The 20,929-nt window shown below is 34.0% G+C and overlaps 1 pseudogene; it reads right to left on the bottom strand.

Moving 5' to 3' along the window:
- Positions 1–16,873: 16,873 nt before the first annotated feature.
- Positions 16,874–20,625, bottom strand: LOC107807976 (uncharacterized; annotated as a pseudogene).
- Between the last annotated feature and the right edge of the window lie 304 nt (positions 20,626–20,929).

Below are 20,929 nucleotides of genomic sequence, written 5' to 3'. Positions count from 1 at the left end.
TTCAGATTAATCATTGTTAGTAATTGTTTTTCTAGGAATATTTCGATGAGAAGTTTGAATAGTTGTTTAAGATTGTCAACAAATCAAATGGAATGGATGATGGCAATTTTGATTGGAGTAACCAACGAGAATATGCTAAGGGGAACGACTGTTACGAACACCCATCAGATATTAATGTTGTTGATGATGCATTAGATAAAGTCACATATGTAAATGCTACATGTGAGGAAATGGCTTTTGTAGGCGATCAACATATTCAAGAACAATTTGAAGAGGAACGTCCCAGTGCTGATAGATTGAGTAGAGATGGAAATGATGAAGCACATTTATCAACTAAGAATATTGGAAGCAAGCAAGGTGCAGATAATCAAGTTGTTGAGACTGAAGAACATAATGCTCATGATGCATTGTGTAAAGTCGCAGATGATAATGCTACACATAAGGAAGCAGCTGTTGAAGTCGATGAACATGTTCAACAACAAGGTGTAGATGAACAATCCAGTGTTTGTAGACAGAGTAAAGATGGAAATGATGAAGAGTTAACAACTGAGAAAGTTCAGATGATCAAGTTGTTGGCACTGAAAAACATGCACCGAGTTGTCATTTGGAAAGTGATATTGGAAAAGGCAATTTGTTTGGCGATGGAGATCAAGCACCTGTTTGTACTTTAGAACTGAAAGCGAGTGATGTGTCTAGCACTATTGGGAAAGACGATCGGTATGCAGGATTACTAGCTATTTGCAAAGAACTTCTATGTGGTGATACACAGGAAATTGTTACTACAGGTACAAAGTGTGAAGTTTATAATATTTCAATGATACCTTAGATTGGAGCTGAAGTATTGTTTCATGTGTTTGTATTTTTTGTAAAAACTACAAGATGTTTTTTTTGCTGAATGTTTTTATTTTGTAACTTGTGAACTTCAACTCTAGAGCTGAAGTTTTTGGTTTTTTAACTGTCGAACTTCAGCTCTAGAGTTGAAGTTTTTTTTGTAACTGTCGAAGTTTTTGTTTGTGACTATCTAACTTCAGCCTTCTTAGAGTTGAAGTTTTAACTGTTTTTTTTTATAATATCCTGTAGTGAAATTTTCACTACAGGTATAAATTTTTTCTATGTTATATATATAGAAAACCTAGTTGATCTATTCACCCTCTTTATGAATATGCAGTGGAAGTTGAAGCTAGTTGTGCTTCAATTGACACAACTCAAAAACTCTCTGATAATGCTGAATTGAATGAAGGTAGAGTTGGGAAAAACCTTCTAGAGAATACTCCAATGCTCCTCGACGGTAGTTCACAAATGAATGAAGTTGTAAATGTTGATATTGATAAAGGCATTGACAAAGTCATGCAGCCTGGGGAAACCACAGCGGAATACAAACGTCAAGATATTCTATAGATCATGAATTTATTATATTTGATTGAAGTATATTTTTTACAGTTTGAAATTTTAAATACTTTATTTTCTTTTTTATGTTTTTGAATGATTTTTCAGAAAGACTCGAGGCAGCTTAAAAAGAATTTGGTGAGCTTATGCAGCTATATGAAAAAGGAGAAATACATATATTCACATTTGTTGCCTCACAGACAGGTGTGAAGTGTGTTGGTATTATTTTATAAAATTTAATCAGTATTATTTAATTTTTTTTTGCATGAAGATACAGGATCTGTTGGAATGCAAACACCATCTGTGTCGCAACACTTAGACCAGGTAGTTATTTTCTGCAATTCAATTACAAGTTGTTTTTTTTCCTAATGTGTGTTTCTATCAGTTTTATTTATGTTTATATTTTCCTTGCTTTTGCAGATCTCATCTGATGCATCGAAACTTCTTCCAAAACCTAAGAAAAGGAAGATTTTCAGTTCTCCTATGTGTGACACCAGTGATATCCCCAACTTCAATTTATGTTCATTTTCACTTGGTAGTACACAAGGGACTGATTCAGAAGGTAATTCTACTTGCCGTTGTTGTTTGTGAAGAGACACAAGAACGTCGTGAACAACAGGGAGTTGGTCAAGCATCTGCCACGATGGCTGTAGTTTTTCCCCTGCTGCTGAACAACATCAGTTAGTTGTGACGGAACAGCAGGAAGAGCAAGCAAAAGGAAAACCAGATAAAAAAGGGAAAAGGATTCGTATGGAGAGTATTTGGTTGAGATCTCCTTATGTAGTTTATAAAAAAAAAGCAAAGGGGGCAAGATTGGAAAGTAGGAAAGAATACAAGAAGGTGTCCCTTCCATTATGTTAATCAAGACAGTGGATTGATCGAAAGATTTACAGAGTGGTTGGAGATGGATGCCAGTGAATATGATTCCAATCGATTCAGATTAGCTGGATTTGATATTGCAAAATCATTCTTTACCGAGCTTATGGATCCTGACTCTGATCTTGCGGATGAAGTAAGTTATTAAGTTTGTTTTTTGAATTGGTTTTCAACTGTATTTCCCAAAACTTTAGCTTATTTTTTATAGTAAAGTTTTTGCACTATAATTTGGAAAACTTCAGTTTTATTCATAGTAAAGTGCTGAAGTTTTTTAGCTTATTTGCTAAAACTTCAGCCTAACACTTCAAACTGAATATGCTTAAGTTTTTGTCATCCTGTTTGTAGATTTGTAATTCGTTTTTTTCTAAACTTCATAGCGGTATTTTCACATGTTATCATTTGTTGTTGTTCATTTGCAGCATATTGATGTGGGCATATATTAATTGCGCAAAAAATATTGCTATCACATTCCACGTTATCCAAAATCAAGATGTGCAGTAACAAATTTACTTTTCGATCAGTATATGACTAAGCTAGATGGTATTCATCCTTCAGAAGAAAAGATGAAGATAATTAACAAAAGGAAGCAAAAGAGAATGCAGGATCAAAAAAAGAGCAAATCAAAGAGAAAGAGGATATCCAAACAACAGGCTGAAGAAGAAGAAGACGAAGAAGAAGAAGCGGTTATTCAGCCACTTACGGACTTTAGTTGGTTTGAGGAAGAATCAACGAATGAAAAGGTGGCCAACTACGTAAAAGTCATCGACCTTTCCTGTGGTATCTCATGGGCATCTGCTAGAAAGGTATTCTTTCCATTTCGACTTAAGCCAAGGACGGGCCAGACATTTACGCACTATTTTTTTGAAATTTTGGACTTTAAAGATAAAATTATATATGTGTATGATTCCATGGGTAGTGTAACATATGATCGTGCGCTTGAACATGTCAGAATTTATGCCCGGTTGATCCCACACTGTCTAAAATGCTTGGATTTTAGGGCACACAATAAATTTTATAGGGAAAGTCCTGTGGAGAAATTTCAAATTATGTGGATGAAGACACCGTAACAGACTAACAAGTACGTGTTTCGCATATGTTTTACCATGCATCTTATGTTTATTATTTTTTGCCCTTGTGTTAATGATTCTTCAATTTCTTTTTCATGTGTTTTTTGTAGTGTTGATTGTGGTATATTTGCTCTTAAGTTTATTGATATACGGTTGAAGAAATAAGATGTCTCCAATTTCAATCAAAGTCAGTCATTGACATTCAAGAGAGAATTGGCTGTCAATCTTTGGGCTCATGGAAAGTGAAAAAAAGATAGCGGCTATGAAACTCCAGAAGAATAAGAAGGACATGATTATAGAGATTTTGAAGAGACTCTGTGTGAAGTTTTTGATTAGAGGATTGGTTGAACATAATTTGAATTTTGTGAATATACATTAATTATTTTTTTAGTTCACTTTTTTGTCATACAAATATGTTTGTGTCTTTTATCATGAATTTTAAGTACATTTTTGTTTCAAAAAACTTAAGCATGAAGTAAATGACTTCTGCTTTTTAAGCTGAAGTTTTGGTTAAAAGTCATAACAAAACTATTGAATCCAACATAAAAACTTCAGCTTATTAGGTGTTGAAGTCTTTAGAAATATACTAAAAAACTTTAGGACATTGGGCCGAAGTTTTTTGAAAAAGCTTTACGACAAAAACTATTGAATCCAACACAAAAACTTCAGCTTATCAGGTGCTGAAGTCTTTAGAAATATACTAAAAAACTTCAGGACACTGGGCCTAAGTTTTTTGAAAAAACTTTACGACAAAAACTATTGAATCCAATACAAAAACTTCAGCTTATCGGGTGCTGAAGTCTTTAGAAATATACAAAAAAAGTTCAGCACATTGGGCCGAAGTTTTTTGAAAAAGCTTTATGACAAAAACTATTGAATCCAACACAAACACTTCAGCTTATCAGGTGCTGAAGTCTTTAGAAATATACTAAAAAACTTCAGGACATTGGGCCGAAGTTTTTTTAAAAAGCTTTACGACAAAAACTATTGAATCCAACACAAAAACTTCAACTTATCGGGTGCTGAAGTCTTTAGAAATATACTAAAAAACTTCAGCACATTGGGCTGAATTTTTTGAAAAAGCTTTACGACAAAAACTATTGAATCTAACACAAAAACTTCAGATTATCATGTGCTGAAGTCTTTAGAAATATACTAAAAAACTTCAGGACATTGGGCCGAAGTTTTTTGAAAAAGCTTTACGACAAAAACTTTAGCATGTTTTGGTATTTTTTTAACTTGATACTTATCTTTTTGCATTTTCTAGCTACTTTTGTGGCCTTATTTTTTACTATTTTTTTTATTGCATTTACCAACTACTAGCATTTAGCATTTATTTGTTTTGCCAACTACTTATCTTGTTACATTCAATTTCTGTAAACAAAAAACAGTTAACAATATCTTCAGCATTTATAGATATTAAATTGATTAGATGCACTCTTTGGCTATATTAACAATCTCTTCACTTGAAAATTTCATAGTTATCCGTAGACTTCCATCATATTTCTTTAAATTTGTATTCAAAGAAAAACAAGAAAATGTTGGCTAAGACATGTTTATTGGGTGTAGTAGGGAGTTCATGGGGAGTAAAGATAGTGAAGGAGAAATCGAAATACTTCATATGTGAAAGAGAGTGGCCAGATCAAAAACTCGAACTCCAGCACAATTTGCTCTTTTTACTAGTTGATAAATTTAACTTTTAGGAAAAAGAGCAAATTTCCTGGGGCTTGAGTTTTTGAAGTGGCCACTCTCCATCACATATGAAGTATTTTGGACTTCTCCTTCACTATCTTTGCTTCCCACGAATTCCCAGATGCACATCAGTAAGTATGTCTTTGGCCAATATTTTCTTGTTTTTTTCTTATGAAAGAAGACGGTAGTTGCTAAAAAAATCATAGTACTAAACTTCGTCAACCTGTGTCAGGTGCTCGTATTGCCGCTTCTGTGAATCAGTTGAAGACATAGTGAAGGTTAATGGAATGTGCTTAACAAAACCAAGAAGAGCAACTAGGACATGACTATGGAGAATATGAAGATACTTTGTGAATTTTTTGAATAGAGAATAACTTGTAAACAAAAAACTAATTTTTTCTTTTTTTTTACAAGGATGTAAGTAAAAACAAAATTGAATTTTGTGAATTTACATTATTTTGTGTGAATTATATGACTTGGATTGATTCAAATATGTTTGTGTGTTTTTCCATGAATTTCAAGTATATTTTTGTTGAAATTCAGCATGCTAAACTTGAGCATGAAGTAAATAACTTTTGATTTTTAAGCTGAAGTTTTGGTTAAAGTCATAACAAAAGTGTCAAATGTACGACAAAAACTTCATCTCATCACTAAATACACTAAAGCAATTTCTGCGTAAGTTATTTGAAAAAGCTTTACGACAAAAATTATCGAGTCCAGGACAATAACTTCAGCTTACCAGGTACTGAAGTTATTATAAATGCACTAAATAACTTCAGCATATTGGGCTGAAGTTTTTGAAAAAGCTTTACTACAAAACTATTGAATCCACGATGAAAAGCTTCAGCTTATGATGTGCTGAAGTTTTTAGAAATGAACTAAATAATTTCAGCACATTGGGCTAAAGATTTTTGGAAAAGCTTATGACAAAAACTTCGGCATGTTTTGGTATTTTTTATAAGTTGATACTTATCTTTTTTGCATTTACTATCTACTTTTTGTCTTTTGTTACCTATTTCATCTTTCATTTACATTTGTTTGACTATATAGTAAATGATCCGAAAAGATAGTTTTCAGGCTGAAGTATTTTTTACTATAGAAAAACTGTGGGCTTTATTACGGCTGAAGTTACATTTCTTTTTGCATTTACCACATACTTGTTTTTACCACCTACTTATCTTGTTTCATTCAATTTCTCTGAACGTAAAGCAATAAAAACAACTGAAAAGTTACTTTTACATTTATAGATATTAAATTGATTAAGTGAACTCTTTGTCTATATTAACAATCTCTTCACTTAAAAATTTAATAGTCATTCATAGACTTCCATCATATTTCTTTAAATTTATATTCATCCTTAGTCTTTCAGCTTTTATTAAAGAAAAAATGTCTGGTGAAAGCGGAAGTAGGAAGCCTAATATGGATGAAATTATGCAGAAGTGGGAGAGTTTGAAGTGTGAGTGGTACAATAACAAAGCGACGGCTAATCTTATGCTTTTGTGGGATCAAATAAAGGCCGATTGGGAGAGAATCAGACCAAAGTTCTTTGCGAATGAATAATTCCAGAATAGGCTTAACCTGGAACATAGTTGTGGAGGTTATTCAACCTCGTTCGACAAGGTTGTGCAGCAGTTTGATAGTTTTCAGTTTCCCAGCTGGAACGACTATTCCAAGATGCAAAACAACCTGAAAACTCTTCTTACTCTTATGGATAGAGTAATCGTCGAACAAAGTCAGCTGCGTGATGAATTCAACAAGTTGAAGATTGATCTTCTTGGATTCAGTGGTCTTTTGCCCGACTACCCTATAGTTATCTCTGATACTGATGATGATGAGATATATAGAGAAATTGAGGAATACTGTGATGATGATGATGATGGTGATGGTGGTGGTGATGATTGTTAGTGTTTGTAATCCTTTTTTATGTTTTAATGCTATGCTTTTTTGTTTACTTCAGCCCATAGAGCTGAAGTTTTTAGGATCATTTTGTATAACTTCAGCCCGGAGAGTTGAAGTTTTGTTTGTACTTTGTTTGTTGTTCTCATATCTTTTTATATCAATGCAATTGCCATCCTCTTTGTTCTTATCTTTCTATTGTATTATCCTTGTTATTTGTTGGTATTTGCTTTATATTTCTTAGTTGCAGTATGGTTCTTAGTTTTTATTAAGTTCTTTTTCTATAACTTCAGCTTAGAGATGCTGCATCTTTTGTTTGTACATGCATTTCTTTTTGTGTGTTGTACGTGTATGTGTGTGTGTGTGTGAGTGTGTGTGTATATGTGTGTGTGTGTGTTTGTTTAAGGATATGTATTTCACATACTGTAAGTTGATATTTTTTGTCACAGAAGTCATTGCATACTTTCTTAAAATGCAACCAAACCTGTAAGCCTGCGCAACAAAAATGAGTGATTTGTACTTTAGCAGTATATAAAATAGTCCAAGAGCTTATTTTTTTATTCCTATGAAAAAAATCACATTTCAAATATGTCATACAATAAAGAAAGTCTAAATTCAGACCAAGGATTATTGAAGGTTGGAGCATTTTTCAGTGTGTTTCTTGGAATATGGATGAGGTGCTAGAGAAGACAAGCAAGTTGTTCTGTTATGCCCAGCTTGTTTACATCGACTGCATTTGGTAGACTTGAATGGTACTGATTCAGTCGCAGGTATATGCCTCTTCTTTTGTCTTCTTCCTTGTAAAATCTCTACATCGGGAGGTTTTGTGATCTCAGATTGTACATTTTGTGGTATATCCCGTGATTTTTGATCTCTCACGGTATTCACATGTCCTTCATATGTTTTCAACCATGTTTCCCTTGAATACCAATTTGAGAAGTAATTAGATCTCTGCAAATATCTCTTATTTATAGCAGCAATTGCATGTGGACAGGGCAATTCATCAAGTTGGAATTCTAGGCAGTCACAAGTTCTCTTCTTTAAGTCCACAATGAATTCGATTCCTTCACTATTTATTCTAAACAACAATGAGTCAAGGTTGAACACCTAACAAGGAATAAAAAATTAAGACAAACTATATTAGTGTATTTTTGCTTCAAAAAGAAAAAGTATGAAATTTTTTAAATGTAAGCAGTAAATCACTGCAACAGATATAAAAAGCTGAAGTTAATAAATATACTCACAAACATTTTGCAAGGCAAGTCCATCTTCCGAGTCATCTCTTCTTCTACCCATATTGATACTCTATGAAAAGTTTCATTTGCCTTTTTTCTCCATTCGTAAAACCACTCTCCCAACTTTTCTTGGATGAAATCTAACATTCTTAAAACAGGCATTTCTCTCCCTTTTAGTAAAACGGAATTCATTGATTCTACCATGTTTGTTGTTAGCATATCATAACGTCGCCGTAGGAACCACGATCGAGCCCATCTCTCGGGAGGCTCTTCCATTATGTAATTGTATATTTTCTTGTCAATACTCTTAAGTTGGGACATTAACTGATTAAAATCTTCACGTTTCTATGACCTTGTTTCACTTTGAAAAAGATTTATTACCGTGGCTTTTGCATGTCTTTGCTTTAAATTTTTCTCAAAGTAATAGAGGCAGATACCATGGTGAGCTTCAGAAAAAACTTTTCTAATCCCATTTGCGATCGATTGGTTTCTATCTGACAAGAAAACCAGTTCACAACGGACTTGAATTGCTTTTCTCATTTCCCCGAAGAACCAAATGTATGCCTCATTGTTTTCTGAATCTGCTACACCAAAACATAGAGGAAAGATTTGATTGTTTGCATCCTTTGATACAGTAACAAATAGAACACCACGATATTTTGACTTTAAAAACGTTGCATCTACTGCAATAACGGGTCTACAGTAGGACCAACCAGCTATTGATGCCACAGGAGCAAAGAACATGTAAGCAAATCTGTACATTGAAACACAAAAAAAATAAATCATAAGATGTGAAGTTTTTCAAATAGGAACATTTGAAACTTCAGGCTGATGGTTTGTATTGTTTTGCTTACCTATTCTGCGCATCTCTTTTTATGCTTGTGTACGTTCCTGGGTTTTTGCCCACCATCATGTGTAGGTATGAAAGAAGAATATGGTAGTTCTCTTCAGGTGTTCCCCTTATGCAAGCAACAGCTTTTTAAATAGCACGTCATGCCTTGTGATAACCAATGTCAATTCCAAATTTCTTTTTCATTTCATTTTCTACAAAGGCTGGTGTAACCTCTATCTTTTTGTCTCGAACATGTTCTATAATTTGTTAACTTATAAAATTTGATGTAGCATGCTTCTGATATGATTTTCTTGCATCAACCGAGCATTCATGAATGTTATGATATTTTATCACCCTGAATAGTGTGGAATTTTTTATTCTGGTAGCACGTACATTCCAACCACATTTGTCCACGATGCATTTCAGCTTGTATCTCTTTGAACATGATCTAACAGCAGTGAATTCAACTTTCTGGTTTATCTCCAAGCTGTAGAAAAATTTAATCATGTTTTGTTTGTTCTCAAAAATTGATCCAACTCTTACTTCCTCAGGCAACGCATCGTGCCTAAGTATTTTACATGGTGGAGATTCTTTCAGCTTTCTCCTTATTCTTTTTCTTGATTTCTGAGAAACACAAGAACTTTCAGCAATTTCTTCAATTCTATATGATGTTATCGATATAAGCTCCATGTTTACTTCATCTTCGTTGTTGCTTATCACTGCAGAAGGTAACAAAAAGCTTTGTTGGATTGTGTGTTGGTTGTCAATTTGCATTATTAGTTGTCCTTCTTCTTCTTGGTCATCGACAAACTGGTATGAATTTATTGGAGGAGGGGGTAATTGTTGTTGTATTATATATTCTGAAGCAGCTGTAATGTTAGAAGGTTGTTGCTCGTTGTCTACTTCCATTATTGGCTATCCTACTTCATGTTGATAATCAGCAAAAGGTTCTGAATCTATCGCATATGCAAGCGATTGTTTGAATGTTGCAGATTTTGAAGGATGTATTTTTTCGATGATGAAATGGCAATTCTTGTAGGGTGAATCAGTTATAAGCAAATGTATACAGGTACTGAGTTCTTCATCTGAAGTTACAAGCATTCCTTTGCTTGTATTTAGTTTGATATCAAACCATACTTTTAGTGCATATCTGGTTGAATCAATATTTGCAACTTCACTAATTTTCTTCAGGAAAGTATTGAATAATATGTGTTTATTAAGTAGAATAAGTTTTGTATCATGATCCAAGTATTTGAAATCAGGAGTCCAACTCCCATTGAAAGTTATAACAACGCAAATTGAACTCATCCTGCAGATTCATGTTAGTGGCAAGTATTAGGAAAGTGAATAGAAGAATTTTTAGGTTGTTTGTGCTAAAGATTTTACAAATGAACTAAATCACTTAGCCATCTTATGCTGAAATTTTTTGGAAAACGATGTATGACATAATTAATGAATGTTGCACAGAAAACTTCAGCCTATTAAGTGCAGAAATTTTTAGAAATAAGCTTAATAACTTCAGCATATCTGCTGAAGTTGTTTTGAAAAAGCTGTATGATAGGGATTCATGAATGCAGGGAAAACAACTTCAGCTAATTAGGTGCTGAAGATTTTAGAAATGAACTAAAGAACTTCAGCACATTGGGCTGAAGTTTTAGCAAATGAATTCAACAAACTTGAGCATGTTTCAGCATTAATTGCATAGTATACAGGAGTAACCTACACAATTAAAGTAGTAATTATATTGCATTGAGGGTATGTGTTAGTGTAATAATTACATTTCTATCATATTCATGCACGTTTTCATTAGACAACGTTTAAAATTTCTCTTTGCCTTTCCATATACCATGCAAAAGTTTTTTTCCCCTATATAAGCACGCTATTCCTTTTGAGTTTATTCACTCAAATACATATATTTTAGCAGACATAATAAAATACAAAAAGGAAAAAATGGATGTTGTCATCAGGCAAATAGTGGAAGAAATCAAGCAAGACATTATAGAAACTTTTGAGCTGAAACTGGATGAGCTCATACACAAGCACGACAGGGAGCTGGAAGAAATTAACAACTAGCTTGATACACTTGTGATGTATGCAAGATTTGATAATCTTGCTGATGAAGATGCTCGTCCATATGATAGTGACGTCGACGACAATGATGATGATGATGATGATGATGATGATGATATGGATGATTAGTTTTTCTTTTTGTTATTTATATTTATTTTGTTATTTATGTAGTTTAATTTATCTTTTTTGATGTTTAATGAAATATTCAGTTTTTGTTTTAAGTTTTTTTTAATATTAATTCTATTCAAAGTTGAAAAATAGCAGAGGAAATGAACTATATAAGTTCAGCAGAAATTAACAAAAATTAATTCGAATATTAAGCATTTTTTGGTATGAAGTTTTTTCAAAAAAATTATAATAAAATACACAGTGCTTGATGAAAACTTCAAGCATGAACTAAAAATTCTTTTTAAACTTAGAAAATAACAGAACAATTAACAAAAACTTATCCGAAAATTACATATTGCACGACAAAATATTAAGCATTTTTAGCAGACAAACTAAAAAAACTTCAGCATACAAAAAATTATATGAAAAATATTTTACATATTCCTGAAAACATAAGCATTTTTTGGTATGAAGTTTTTCCAAAAAATAATAATAAAATACATAGTGCGGGAGGAAAACTTCAGCTCCATCAGCCGAAGTTTTTACAGATTAACTAAAGAACTTCAGCAAGTTTTTTGTGCAATATGAAATTTTAATTTATGTTTTATTTTTTACCTAGTGTAGGAGGAAAACTTCAGCTCCCCTGCTAAAGTTTGTAAATATTAACTAAAAAACTTCAACACTTATGCCAAAGTTTTTTGTGCAATATGAAATTTTAATTGATGTTTTTTTACAAAGTGTAATAGGAAAACGTCAGCTTCTCCTGCTGAGTTTGTAAATATTAACTAAAAAACTTCAGCATCTATGCCGAAGTTTTTTGTGCAATATAAAATTTTAATTGATGTTTTATTTTTTTTCCTAGTGTAATAGAAAAACTTCAGCTCCTCCTGTTGAGTTTTTAAATATTAACTGAAAACCTTCGGCACCTATGCCGAAGTTTTTTGCACATAGGTGTTTTAAATATTCAAACACTCATGTAAAGTTTTAATATAATTTTTTCTTCGTTGTATTATTTGCCTGCTCGTTTTGCTGAATTTTTTAGATATGAACTAAATAACTTCAGCTTGTTTCAGCATATTTGTCGGATTAGAATGTTAGAATTCATCGTCAAATAGATTTAGAATAGAAATTCAGCATATCAGTGAAGTTCGTCAAACAACTTCAATCAATCAATCAGAAAACATGTAATTCAAAAACTATTTTGAATTCTGAAGATGAATTTGAATACTTACAATGTCTTTTGTAATTTGAATTTGAAATTTGAATCTGGTTCAAATCTGGTTTGCGAGAGGCGATCTCAGGAGAGACGGACTGATGGAGGAGATATGAAGAAGATCTGGAATTTGATTTTGGGTATGCTTGATGCATCTTTTATATGTTTTGGAAGGGGTATAATGGTCATATTATTACGGATTTTTTGTTAGTTGGTTACGAAATCAATAATTTTTAAAAATAGGGTATAGGTTAAAAGGTGGCATAAAAATAGGGTACGGCTGCAAATCGCCCAATTGTATATCATGCATTCCAGTAACACTTGGGCTTAAGCCCAAATATAAGCTTATATTGGGCCATAAACTTACTTTTAGAACATGTCTTTTATGATGTAAACACTTAACAAAATTACTTTCTAAACAATAAACTAATCATTTAAGACAAAAATAAGCAAATTTCAAAACAAAAAAGGAAGAAGAGAACAAAAAATAAAGTGGTGGACTATCGGATGTTGAGGTCTACAAATTTTGATTTTACTATCATCACAAACAAGAAAAAGAAATAGACATAAATAACGAAATAGCTTAAGTTTTGAGCATTAATGGTGTCAAATATATTTATTCCTTATGATCAATTTAAACGATAATTGTAATTCATTCTATTAAGTAGCACTTATTGGTGAATATCTAAAATAAATTATAAATAACCTAATATAATATGTCGAATTATACTTAAAAACAGATACATGAATGCTTTTGTGTTCATGCAGTTTGAGAGAACATTGTTGTCACGACCCAAAAATCCCTCCGAAGGAGTCGTGATGGCACCTAGTCTCTAAACTAAGTAAGTCTAACATTAACTGAAATAACACTGATATTTATTAACTTCAAATGAAATTTCTCTAATAAATTTACAATTCCCAAAACCGGTAGTACAAGTCATAAGCCTTTCTAGGAGTAGTCATACAACGTAAATACATCACTGTTCTGAGACAAGGGAATTGTATATCGTGTGGCACGCACGACATCACCCTTCGTGCTTTATCACTCTTCCTCACCCAAACAACAATCACAAAGCAATTTGGGCAAGGGAAAATCAAAAAATATCACAATAAAATCCCGGCAAGGGAACAATAGTACAACAATCAAATTCCGGCAAGGGAAACAATATCAAAACAATAACATCAACATCCCGGCAAGGGAGATAACATCAAAAGCAACAATATCCCGGCAAGGGAGATGATATGATGATTCTCTTCTTTTTCTCACTTTTACTTCACAACTCACTTCACAACTTGAGCCAATGCTCTACAATGTTCAACAATTCAATTCTCACTTGAGTCAATGCTCTATAATGTTCAACAATTCAATTCTCACTTGAGCCAATACTCTATAATGTTCAACAATTCTATTCTTAACTAGAGTCAGTGCTCTACAATGTTCAACAATTCAATTCTCAACTTGAGCCAACGCTCTACCATGTTCAATTAACAATAATACTTCCGCAAGTCATATTCCTCAATAGAAATTATCATATAGAGCATATACAATACGAAATGGAGTCACATTAATCAAAGTATAAGACTCACGGGCATGATTGACACCAACGTATAGATACTCGTCACCATGCCTATACGTCGTACTCAACAAATTGTTCATAACAAATAAGACACAACTCATATTCCCTCAAGCTAAGGTTAGACCAAACACTTACCTCGCTTTGCAACCAAATCAAAATTCCAACAAGCCTTTGCCTCGCGAATTCGTGCCCGAAATTCTCAAATCTAGTCATAAACAATTCGATTCAGTCAATAAAAATTATAGGAATTAATTATATATGAAATTTTACATTTTTCATTAAAAATCCGAAATTGCACTAAAAATTCGCCCGTAGGGCCCACGTCTCGGAACCCGACAAAATTTAAGGAATATGAAACCTCGTCCAACCATACCAATTTTACTAAAATTCGACATCAACTCGACCCTCAAATCTTCAAACTAAACCAAGAGGGTTTTCAAGATTTCCCAACTAAAATTACCAATTAAATGCCAAAACTAGTAATAGATTTATATGTGCACTTGTCTGTGCACATATAAAGCTAACCAAAATTAAGTTAAGAACACTTACCCCGTTGTTTTCTCTGAAAATCTCCCGAAAATTGCCTCTCCCCGAGCTCCAATTTGGTAAAAATGGAAAATGGGATTCGTCCCATTTTCCAGAACTTAACATTCTGTCCGGGTACTGTTCACACTGTTCACGAGGTAATGTTCATGGGGTACTGTACACGGTATTGTTCATGGGGTACTGTTCACGGGGTACTGTACACATGCTGTAAAAGAAAATTCAGCAGCCTTTTTATATTCGTTAACCTTCCGAAATCCACCCAGGCCCTCGGAACCTCAACAAAATACACCAACAAGTCCTAAAACATAATACAGACTAAGTCAAAATCTCAAATCGCATCAAATAATGCTAAAACCGTGAGTCACACCCCCATTCAAGCCTAATGAAACTAAGAACGTCCAACTTCTATATTCGATGCAAAAACCTATCAAATCAAGTCCGATTGACTTCAAATTTTGCACACAAGTCATAAATGACATAACAAAGCTATGAAAATTTTTAGAACTAGATTCCGACCCCGATATCAAAAAGTCAACACTCCGGTCAAACCTAAGAAATCTTTAACCTTAGATTTCTAGATTCCGTTAAATGGCGATAATTTAATCTAGGGACCTCCAAATTCGATTTCGGGCATATGATCAAGTCCCAAATCACGATACGGAACTACCGGAATGGTCAAAACTTTTATCCGGGTTCGTTTACTCAAAATGTTGACCGAAGTCAACTCAGTTGAGTTTTAAAGCTCTAGTTCACAATTTAATCCATTTTTCACATAAAAACCTTTCGGAAAATTATACGGACTGCGCAGGCAAGATTGATACCGCTTTAGTCTTAAAAATACCGAGATAATTATTTAATTTAAAGATGACATTTTGGGTCATCACAATTGTAAAAGAAAATCATTATGTTGTCGAGATATATAACTAAATTCCTATATAAAAAGGATAAAATTAAAATTGAAGACTGAAACAAATATACTAATTAATCAGTAAAGAAAATTATCATAATTTATGAATTTATTGATATAAATTAACCTCAACCAAATAACAAAAGGAATATACTGTAACACTTTTCTGTATACTAAATTATTTATATAAATATATAGTAATAATAATTATAAAAATTTAAAATAAATTTGGGGCCTTCAAATTTTGGGGGCCTAAGGCGACGACCTCAGTGCCCAAGCTTTTAGAGCCGCCCCTGGTTAGCAGCATTAAAGACAACATGACCATGGATTAATTCTCTTCTATTATCATCTCTTCTTTTATTCCATGTAAATCCGTTATCACCTATGTTGTATGGACTCGCCAAAATGTTGATGCACCCTTGTCGGATCCTCCAAAAATATACTAATTTTGGAAGATACATTTTCGAAGAGTCTGAGCAACAGAAGTTATGTTTATTCATCCATGAAATTAGGCATAGATGATGGAGATATGTTAATGGATATAATCTCTAATTGCGAACTCAGTCCATTTAAGGATGATTAACAGAAAATAAATCGTTATTTTTTTGAAAAAAGAAAAAAGAAAAAAGAAAAGAAAGGGAGTTTTAACCCCCCCCCCCCCCCCCAACACAGACACACAAAATTTGAGCAGACTTTTTTCGTTTGGAACAATTTTCGCTTACACTGGTTTTGATTATTTGCCAATGTTTTGAGCACTAATTCACTGGAAAAAACAATTGTAGGACAGATTTAGCCTCAACAATTGAAATTCTATCACTTGGCTTGAAGCTGTTATTCTTTTTCTTAAGTCATCAAAACTTTTGCTCCTGCAGAAATTCTAGAACAGTCAGAAAACAACATAAAGCGCTGCAACTTGAAGTTAAAGATAAGAAAATACTACCGGAAAATTACATTTCGGTTACTATGATTTTTGTGTGAGTTAGTGAAAGTTTTATGATTTTTGTGTGAGAAAAACAAAGTAATATGACTTTGATGGAAAAAAGTCATAGTTATATGAACATATGTGATAATTACCCCGAAGATGGAACAATTACGTAAGTGTTGATTATATGTGTGTATATGAGCGCATCTAATATTTAATTACTTAAAATTAAAATGTGTATTTCTTTAATCTCTTATACAGGAATTGTATTGGTTTCACGTTATTTATAGAAGTACACAACCTTAAAATGTGTAAATGTAAATGTATAAATGTGTATAATAAACATAGATAGTCACATGGTGAATCAGTTGATAATTTTCAGGAATTTACACGTGGAGGGACAAGATGCATGTTTCAGTTACTTGAAATTTAATTTGCTTAACCAGTTAAATAAGAACCACAATCAAAATTTTGTTCTTATCGAAAAGTAAGTGCTAATTTGCTAAAGGAAAAAAGAGTTTGAATGTGAAAAGAAAAGAAAGGTGAGGAAAAGGTTAGATTATGTTGATTCTTTTTACGTGGCATCTCCAATAAAGTGCCCAATAGTTTAAACAAATGTTAGAAGCATTATGCCGTTAAAGATTTTTCACGAGCTACCAGAACTATGCAAAGTAATACAACTAACACCAGTACTTACTACTTAGCAAACGTGAAACTCGTTTATTACTTATTGGCACAAGAAACACGAGCTTCATACTCAGAATCAAGCAAAATATTATTGCTTGATATGTCTCGATGGACAATTGGTGGCGAGCAATCCTGGTGCAGGTAAGATAAAGCAAAAGCAACACCTTTGATGATATTCACCCTCTTAAGCCAATCCAATTTCTTGGACTCTATTTCATTGCTCAAGATACTAAACAAACTCCCTCTCTCCACGTACTCGTAAACTAAGAACGAGTGTTTTGCATTCGAACAAAAGCCATAGAGTTTCACAATGTTCCGATGTTTAATCCTTGTCAATGCCCTTACCTCATTCATGAAGCTTTTGAGGTGTGTATTCTCAAATGAAGAATGAAGTCTCTTTACAGCTACATTCTCAAATGATGGAAGCTGTACCTTGTAAACGCTTCCGGACCCTCCTTTTCCGATGCAAAACACTGCATCAAACTCTTTTGTGGCTTTTAATATATCCCAGTACAATGCACTTCCATGTAACGTGGATATCGAGAGCAAACCATTATCTTCATCAGCATCAACACCATCACTGGAATCCCGTCTTTCGATGTCTCCAACTCTTCTTATTTCATTACACATAAGCAGAACGCCAATGAAAGCACAGAGAAGTACTAGTGCTCCCATAATTGGAAGTACAGTGACAAGAATGACTTTACGTCTTGAGTGCTTCTTCACCATAGAAGATGGCCTTTCGCAAGGCTGGAATCCTGTTACATTGCCACAAAGACCTCTATTACCTTCTAATGATGCATTCATAAAAGCTTCATTATTCGGTATTGGACCTTCCAGCTCATTGTATGACAATATGACATAACCTGTCAAACTTTTAAATTCTTTAGGAATGCGGCCAGAGAGGTGATTGTGGGAAAGATTGATGATTTCCAAGTCCTGCAAATGGGCTAACTGAGGGGGTATTTCTCCATCAAGAAGATTATGACTCAAATCAAGCACATTAAGGTGAGTTATCCTTCCTATCTCCATCGGAATTTTCTGGCCAAATCTGTTGTTGCTCAGGTTCAAGTGAATCAGCTTCCTGTAATCTCCTATAAACACCGGGATTGACCCATTAAATACATTGTCTGACAAATCAAGGGTTTCTAACTTTGTTAGTGACCCAAGTTCCCCAGGTATACTGCCAGAAATTTTGTTGTTTTGCACAAAAAGATTAACTAGAGAGGTCAATTTTCTAAATTCCTTGGGAATCTGCCCAACCAAATGATTTGATGAAAGATCAAGTCCTAGTAGCCCTCTTAGGTTTCCAATCTCTGGCGGTATGTTGCCACTAATGTTATTTCTGGCTATCCGCAGATCAGTCAAATTCTCGCATTTTCCCCAGTTGCTGCTGAGTTCACCATGAAAATCATTTTCACTCAATTAATAAATTGAAGCTCTGGATAGATACCAAAAGCTTCAGATAAGTTCCCGGTGAAACTGTTGTTATCAAAGAGAACCCTTTTGAAACTCGAGCACTTGCTCAAGTTTCTTGGAATTGGCCCTGACAGCTTGTTACTATTCACCGTGAAGTTCTCAAGTTTCCCGCCTTGGCAAAGATTCTCAGGCAAATGGCCTGAAAATTGGTTTTCATCCATTTCCAGCACAACCAAGTTATCCAAATAGGCAAGTTCTGGTGGAATGGAACCTGAAAGTTTATTGTCCCGGAGATACAGAGTTTGTAAATTTCTCAGATTGCCCAAGGAAGCTGGAATTGACCCAGTAAGTTGATTACCGGATAATTGCAGATCAGTGAGGTTTTTCAAATTCCCCAACTTACTAGGAATGGAACCAAAAAGTTGGTTATTGTAAAGGTGCAAGAGTTGGAGCTCAGTTAAGTCACCTATTGTTTTGGGAATTGGACCAGAAAGATTGTTTGTGTGGAAGCTTAAACTATGAAGTGACTTCATCTTTCCAATTTCAACAGGAATGGGACCAGACAATTCATTAGAGAAAGCATTGAACACTTTTGCTTTGATCAAGTTACCTATTTCTGGAGGAATATGACCTGTTAACTGGTTTGTATCGAGAAAGCTTCAACAAGATTAACGAGTTTCCCTATTGCTGCTGGAATGGAGCCAGAAAGCTTATTCTCATAAAGATACAAAGAAGACAGGTTGTTCAAATTCCCCAATGAAGCAGGAATTGAACCATTAAGAGAGTTAGTATTCAAAGCTAGTTCCGAAAGAGACCTTAGGTGACCTATTTCTTCTGGAATGGAACCATTTAACTGGTTGTCAAAGATATGAAGGGTATCAAGCTTTCTTAGTGAGCCGATTTGTGGAGGGATTGTGCCCGAAATCTGATTGATGGACAAGTCAAGATAAACTAGATTAGTGAGTTTACCTATTTCAGGGGGGATTGTGCCAGAGAGCTGGTTCATGCTAAGATCAACATATTCAAGAAAAGGGAGAGATGAAAATGGAAAATCATAAGAGTGTGCCAACAACACTAGCATTTGTAATATTCAACCTGTTGACCCTACCATTTAGGCATGTAACTCCATACCAGCCCCTGCATGCATCAGAACCTGTCGCTCCAATGCTGGAAGAACTCTTGGAACCAACAGGACCTAGTTTCCATGAAGCCAATAAGGTATTATTCTGGTTTTGGAAAGTTGCTTTCCATTTGAGTAGAGCAGTTGCTTCCTCAGTGGAAGCAAAAGTAACTGTGAAGAGATATAAGAGAGTAAAAAACTGAAGGAAAGAAAATATTCTGGGAATCTTCATTATGGTTAATCTCAGTTGATTGTTTTGGTTATTGATGAACTTGTGCAGAAGTAGAGTTTTATAGTGTAGTGAATCATTAAAAGTCTTGCGAGTCAATGGGTATTTATTTTCTCAGCTTGTGAAATACGGGTAGAACGACTTCAAGTCAATGAGTCAATGTTTCACTAAATCCATAGAAGGAAAAAGGAAATTGCATTCCAATTGGTCAAGCTTTAAATTTGTGGAAATATAGAGAAATTCTTCTCGAGAACCATTCAAAGTCGTTTGCATTGACGAACTAATGAACATACCTGTCAAGAGTTTTATCATCTTCGTGGGCCATATAGTGTGGAAACATTGCAAGATTAGCTCAAGTGTGTGGTCTCACACACACACACACACACCAGAGAGAAGAGAGAGAGAGAGATTCACCGCAGGTTTTACTTGGTCGGAGAATCCACCGGAAAATTCTCGGCTATCGGTTCTGCTGCTTCCGCTGGCCGTTCTTCTGAAAAACAAGCATTTTTTATAGAAAAGTTAAACTGGAGCAGCCTAGAAGGTAGAGCAAATTAAGAATTTGATGATGGAACAAAATATAGAAAATTTTAACAGTTGAATTAGTTTCGAAGAGAATGTAACCGAAAAGGAAAATGAATTGAGAGAGTGTCATATACAATTGCTGAAAGCTCCTGAACTGGACTCTATATTGAATATGCATCACTCCGTTTACGGGACAACCTGCTGAGACTGGAGCATTGTCCAGGGAAGAGGAGGAGGAGGCATCCAACATTTAACTTTTAATATTGATTTTACTGTTAATGATTTTAGGTTTTACCCCATAGCCACAGTCAGAGAAATAAGAAACAGTAAATTTTGCTGCACTTCCATAAATTTCAAGAAATGAATTCATAAACATTTAACAATTGTATTCAATTTCCACAAAGAATTTGGATTGATGACTGCTACTTCTATAACAACTGGAATAGCTACAGTTTATCCACATTTCTGCCTCTTATGTTATTTTCTTCTAATGTGTGTTGTGTTGGCACAAATGCACAATCAATAGCTTCAACAGTGCACCCTTTCACCACTTTACTTTCAATATCTACTAAATTTCTAATGACATGTGATGAACTATATCCGAGGAAGAACATATGGGCCTTCG

The sequence above is a fragment of the Nicotiana tabacum genome, chromosome 16 (genome assembly GCF_000715075.1).
Source record: "Nicotiana tabacum cultivar K326 chromosome 16, ASM71507v2, whole genome shotgun sequence".
NCBI lineage: Eukaryota > Viridiplantae > Streptophyta > Magnoliopsida > Solanales > Solanaceae > Nicotiana > Nicotiana tabacum.
Note: the sequence above shows the minus strand (reverse complement) of the source record. Positions and strands in the feature narration are given on the sequence as shown.